This window comes from Neopsephotus bourkii, unplaced genomic scaffold (genome assembly GCF_033783945.1).
Source record: "Neopsephotus bourkii isolate Nb327-2 ecotype Australia unplaced genomic scaffold, CSIRO-AGI_Nbou_v1 NB_1663, whole genome shotgun sequence".
In the NCBI taxonomy this organism is placed as follows: domain Eukaryota; kingdom Metazoa; phylum Chordata; class Aves; order Psittaciformes; family Psittacidae; genus Neopsephotus; species Neopsephotus bourkii.
Window position 1 is genome coordinate 8,693,125 of NW_026902137.1, and position 6,670 is coordinate 8,699,794.

Consider the following 6,670-nt stretch of genomic DNA (forward strand, 5'->3'; position numbering starts at 1 on the left):
TATGGCCTCCTGCCCAGCATGATGCATTGGCTGCTCATTGCAAATGCCTTAGCCCAGCAATCATGTGTCTCTATTGTTCTGTTCCCAGCACAGTAACCCCTCTCCAGCAAGAGGCAGAGCCTGTTCGCCCTGTAGCTCCTAGTACCAAATCTTGTTGACTGTTTAACCTGACCTGAGAACCATACTGGTGATGCTAAAACAGATTCATCTTGCACACAACACAGGAGGTAGCTTCTGGTTGTATCTCTGCACTTAAGTGACCCATTTCCCCTTGGCCTACTGCTTACCAAGTTAAACAGTTTAATTGCTGTGCCCTGGACACTGCTAATCTCCAGTGCCAGCTGAAAGAGCATTACCTCCCCAGCGCCTACGTGGTATGAGCCCGTCCCATGACACCACATTGTCCTGACCTATCCCCTGCTGTGGGCACCCAGGAACACCTTAGAGAGTTGGAGGGTGTAGGAGCTGTGCTGCTGGAGCTGAAACCAGCTGCTTCTACCTCTGCCCCAAAGCCCTGAAGACTGAGTCCAAGTTGGAAAGGGTTCAGGGTATATTAGTGTTTACATGCTTAAAAAAACAAGTGTGTGCCACATCACCAAGAATAGAAGTGACAGCTCTGTCACCTGCCAGGCCAAGGAAGTCCCTGTAGCTGTCATACCAACTGCAGGATAACAAATGGGAATGGGGAAAGCATCTCATTTGCAAGCTTCAGTAAGACTGGTGTACACTGAGCACCTTCTAAGTTTAAATCTAATGCAAGCTAATGCAGTCAGTTCTTCAGAGTGTTTTGGGTGCTAACGAGCCAGGTTATACTCTGTGGCAATTTAAATCCTAGCCAAGAAGCCAGACAGGCCTTTGGCTGAGAGCTTTGTGCACAGGCTTCAGGACAAGGCTGAGAGCTTTCCATCTCTGAGACCCATCTGGGAGACAAAAGCACTTCAGAAGAAGGAGGCTGCCAGTGACAGGAGAGATCTGGGCAGATCGATTGGCAAGAAACCTTTCTGCAGCACTCCCACCCGAGTGTAGGTAAAGAGCACGCTTTGATACACACGCAACCCTCCCAGCACATTGTGTTACTCTCTTCAGGGCACTGAGATACCATCTTTGTTTTAAACATAGAAAATTAAAGCCACTTCATCATGGTCAGACAGAAAGCCTCAGGCAGAGTGAGGAACCCAACCAGGGCTCTCATCCCATGCTAATGCCCTGCTTGTCCTTTCTGTATAAAAGACCATGAAAAACCAGCTGGTGACTGCAGAACAGGTCTAACCCGATGGCTTTTAGCATCGGTTGTCCTGCTTGTGCGCCACAAACTGGGCTGAGCCTGTACAGACGCAGCATTTGTGCTGTTGGGCAAGCATTTGCTGGCTATGTGGAAGAAATGAGCTGTTAAGGAGAAACGAGATGTTTTGCTTTTTTCTCTGCCAGAAAAGCAGTGTGGGGCTCTGTCCCCCAGTGTCCTGGAGGCACCAAGGGGTCCCTACGTGGGGACCACACTGGTGGGCAGGCACTGCACTGCAGTAGCTACACTAGTGGCTCAAAGCAGTGGGGTCTAAAACACAACCGTGTTGTGCCAGGTCCCATTGAGCCTGGACACTGCCCTCAAGGGTTTTGGCACAGAGCGAGTCTCATCACCTTGCTGTATTATAAAACGCATCCATCTGCCTGATGCTCCCTAGATACAGACGCCTTAAGCTGTTCCTTTGTCCTTCCATTTGAAGAAGAGATCATTTTCTTTTCTAGGTCACACAACAGATCAGTGGCACAACAGGGTCAGGAAAGCAAAACCAAACCCATGTTCAGATCCCTAGGAACAGACACAGCTTAGTGAAGGCAGCGTTGAGCTCCTCACTGCAGCCCCAAGGTCTGGGAGCTTGTCACTCCCCTCCTCAGCACTTGTCAGGTGGAAGCAGCATCCCCAAGATGAACAACTGGGAAACCACAAAGCTTCCCATGGAGAAGGTTTAGTCGTGACTACCAGGCTGGTTTGGCTTTTGGAACCCTAGATCTGCAGGACATCCATGTCTCAGGGCTGGTGTTCACAAGTCAAGCTCTCCGGCTCCAGCCTGCTCTCCCAGTGTCTGCCGGTCCATCCCTGGATATTGCTAGGTGATTAGTGACTGCTGTCTGGATGCTCTCCCTAAGGCAATCCAACAATGTGGCCTTATTACTTAGCAGCAGAAAGAGGAGAAAGGGTGATGCCATTGAGGAGCTCTTTGGGCTGAAGGTACCCACCATCCAGCTCAGAGGCAGCTGAGTCCAGAGGTGCAGGTCTGATGGCTATAGTTCCAGGATCCCACAGCCTCCAACCTCATCCCCTTGTGCTGGGCCAGCCAATGCCCCCAGCCAGGGAAGCCACAAACGTTACTCAGGGCCACAGAGAGCCCTGCCCTGCCAGCATCCTTTGGTCTCTATGGTTTCCTAGCCCTCAGCCACCATGGGAGGTAAGCTACACGTCAGGTAAGGACTTCAGCCCTTCCTTCCGGAGGCTGGAGATTAACTCTTGGCAAGAGGGTTTTGCTGCTCCTCTGAGCAAAGGTAAATCCTGTGGTAGGAGGGCAAGGGAGGACAGATGGCTCAGGTGCCACCCAGACCTGCTGCTCAGGGGATGACCTGAGCGCCTGGCACTGGGGCTGTGAGCAGCCCTTCAACAACCACCACCCTGCTCCTGTCCCCAGAGACCAGGTCTGGGCTGTGAGAGGGACCCCAGAGCCAGACCACAGCCCCCAGGATTTTTGCTCCAGGGGATCCTCAGCACATGGAGCACTTCAGGGCTGCCCCTTCCATACTCAAACATTTACCCTCTGGGAGCCTGGACCAAGAGCCAGGACTCGATGGCACTGGGGATAGTGAAGGGGATGTTCAAACCAAACAACTCACTCTCAGCACTTTAGAAACCCACTGCCAGCACAAACTGCCCAGCACAGGACCCCCACCACCTCACCAGACCCGGGGGTAGCCACAGCCCCCACCCTAACACTCAAATCCTCTCCCAGGCACGAAGCAAACAGCAAGATTAAGTCCATTAAAGGAGGCATGTGCTGTAATCCCCAGGCCCATCTGCCTGGCTCAGGCTGGGGATGCCTGGCAGGGGCTCCTGCTGATCCAAGCGGATCCCAACCAGCGATTCCCACCTCACACCTCCTGGACCAGCAAGCTTCTGCCCCTCCAGGCTAATGTCACCCCCTTCCCATACTGCTTCACAGGGCTGGCTTCTGCAGAGAGCTTAGGAGCAGAGGGGGGCGTCACCAAGGAGGTGACTCCATGGCACAAGAGCCACCAAGCACAGCCGGGGTGGGCTGCAGGTACTGCTGATTGCCCTGACCATCTTCTTAAGATGCCTCAACCACCACTGAGGCTGAGGAGCAGACATGGAGCAAAGGGGACAACGAGAAGAGGAAGCGAGCAATGCTTTAGGCAGTGCTTGGAAGTCCTGAATGCATCCCCCTCATCCCTTGGCCATGACCCACCAGAGACACTTGCGCTGCCCCAGGGCTCAAGCTGGACTGCAGCCCCCTGCCCTCCCCACAGCACCCCTGCCTCTTCCTCCTCCTCTGCACATCCTCTCCGTGGCTGCCCTGGTCCCCAGCAGCAATGCCAAAGGTGCAAAATCGAGAGCTGGAGGAGCCTTGGCTGCAGCTTCCCTCCCAGGCATGACCTCACCAACCCACCCCTGCCCACACATCACACACGGATAATCCCTCAGTCACTCAGATGCTTTAGAGCGAAGCAAACCATAAAGCATTAAACATTTAAGGTGATAAAGACTGAAGCCACTTACCAGCCTGAAGAGGGGGAAGGAGCAGGCAGATCCAGGGGTTTGGAGCACTAAAATCACCCTGGGCTATGGTGATAGAGAAGGAGCAGCAGCATCAACCCTGCTTTCAGAGGGGCTGCTCCCCCCACACTGTGCTATATATCAATTAATCACAGAATGAGGGATCCCAATCAGCTCCTAATTACCCTGCCAAAGCAGGCCTGCTCCTTGTAGCTGCTGATGAAGCAGATTGTGCTGATGGGAGGGCTGCCCCTCATCCTGTCCATCCCCCCCCACCCAACTGATGGGGGTTGGCAGCCAGCTCTGCTGCCCACTGTCACCCTGTCACCCACAGACCTGTGGGACCATGGGCAGGAACCCGGGTGTCCCAGCACACAGAGGCTGGGAAGCACCTGTGGGTCGCTCATGGGTAATGCTGTGTGCTGATGGGGTGTGCCACAGCATCGGTGCTGCGGCTGGGATCCCGCCAGTGATGCAGGCTGGCTCAGCTCGGAACACGTTGGCTCCATTCCATTCCCACCATGGCAGTGCATCCCCACTGGAGCAGTCCAGGAGCTGTCCCTGTCCCTCAGAGCAAGAGGGACACAAGGGATAAGGCTCCTCTTAAAGAAACAGGCACTGGGGCTTTGCTGGACCACAAGCCCACGGGGGCAGATGGGGATGGCTCCAGCAGCACAGGAGGGGCACCAGATCCCAGAATCATTGGCCATAAGAACCATCGGAAGCACCAGGAGCCACACACAGGCACTACATGTGCTCTGAGAACCACCAGCCCCCTCACAGGGATGCTGAGACATCCTCTCATACATGAGCTACGCTTTCTTGCTGCATGTGTGAGGTCTGTTTGTATTTAATTATCAAACTGCAAAGTATTTACATCAACTTTCGGGTTTCAGAGCATCTCCACCCACCACCACCCACAAAGCTGGGCCTTTTTATAGGGCATTTTTTCCAAAATTTTATTATTATCCAAAAAAAAAAAAAGAAAAAAAGCTAAATATTTTACGTAGACACCAAAAAGGGCAGGGGGGGAGAGGGGAGCTGGGGAGAGAGACACAGACCCACATGTTCTCTGCATAGTCGGTTGGAGATCTTACAAAACACTGCTTAAAAAATTGCTGTGAGCAGAGGAGGGTGACTTGTAGGACATTACTGACCCCGGGGAAGCCAAAGAGCATCCTCCCTTTGGGGCTCCCCTCTGGAGTTCATTGGCTTAAAAAGGAAGTGGCAAACAATGGTGATGGAGCAGAGCTTGGTCCCTGGAGCCTCTGGGTCTTGCTGGCTGCAGCGGCGAGTCCGGAGATGCTGGGTCCCGCAGAAACATGGATGGACACACGGACATGCAGACAGCATGGCTCACACAGCAGGGCTCCTCCAGGGTCATTGCTGTCTTCAGCCCCAGCACAGCTCCTTTGTCAGAGCTTGCCAAAAGCCATGGGGAATCAAACCAGCCCGGGGTGCTCCTTGTGCCAAGGCTGCGCTCCTGCTGAACCAACGGGTACAGCCTGCTGCATGTGTGCAAGACCCCGTGCGTGCTGCAGACAACCAAAGGCCAAACCGAACATGTGCGTTTGCCTTCTCTCCCCCCAGCTCTTGGGTCAAATCTGGCTTCTGCACGTTGGCTTTAAGGGGTTTCTCCCGGTGCTGGGGGTTTTGTGTCGCTCAGGCAGAGCTATGGCACAGCCACCCCTTGGGACAGGGCTTCTCTGGCAGTGCTGATGGGGATGCAGCAGCCGCCTGTCCCAGGGATGCAAACACGGGAAGACCCAGAACATCTTGATTTGGAGGGTCCCTGCCCTAACGCAGGCACAGCAACCCTGTGAGGAAGTGTGGGGAGAAAAGGCTCCAGGTCCCCAAATGATGAAAACCCAGCAATCCATTAAACCAGTCACTGTTCTCCAAGCCAGCAGGATCTCTCCATCCTGCTGCAGTCTGTTCAAGCTGGTTTTGATGGTTTTACTCATTGAAAAGGAGCCACCAACCAACACAACGAGCACTTGGTTGATAAATAACCGTGGCTGGTGAGCTGTGGGAGCAGTGGCGCGCCTGGGCCCTGCTCTGGTGTGAGTTTGGGAGGTGGTTTTGGTCACCCCCATGCCCATGCTCAGCTCCCACCCGGCTTTCATGGGACACTGGCACTGCAGCAAGGGCTGGGGAAAGATGGTTTGGGGTTTGCTGCCTGCAAGGAGGCTGTGCTGGGGGGAAACCCAATCCCACAAGTGATGGGGTGGCAAAGAAAGCCCAAGGACCAAGAGGTAGGTAAAGCTGCTGGCTTCCCTTCCCGGGTCCTTCACACCAGTGCGTGCTATCACCTCCTCCAGTGCCCATCCCACCCCTGGTGCAGGAGAGCATTCAAACAGCCTGTTTCTGAGCCAGGACACCCAGGACCCAAGAGGTGATGGAGCAAAGCCTTGTGAGCCACCATGGCAAAGGGTTTCCAGCTGGGAATAGCCACGGGAGAGGGGAAGAAGCAACACATGCAACAAAGTCAATGTCTGGGAGGTGCAGGGACCGCTCGGGAGCTATGTACAAGCAGGTGCTGGACAGAAGAGCGCAGGGGCTGGTGCCACCCCACCGGGGTTCAGCCCCATGGGATGTGGGGGGGGGCGGGAAAACAGCATGGCAAGCCACCCACCACTGAAACAGGGCTGAGGCCCTTGGGAACAAGCAGGGGGGAGATGAGGATGCAAATGGCGCAGCACAGCGTTCCCCAGGACTCTCCTCCAGGATGGCAGCCCATGGCTGCAGATGCTCCCACTGCACGGGGACTGCAGCCCGGTGGTTGAGATGTGAGGGGTAGAGGGAAGGCAGCTAAAAACATACAGGGTGGATAAAAGCATCTGTGAAAGATGAGTATTTCCCCAAAACACTCACACGTGCCATGCACCCAGC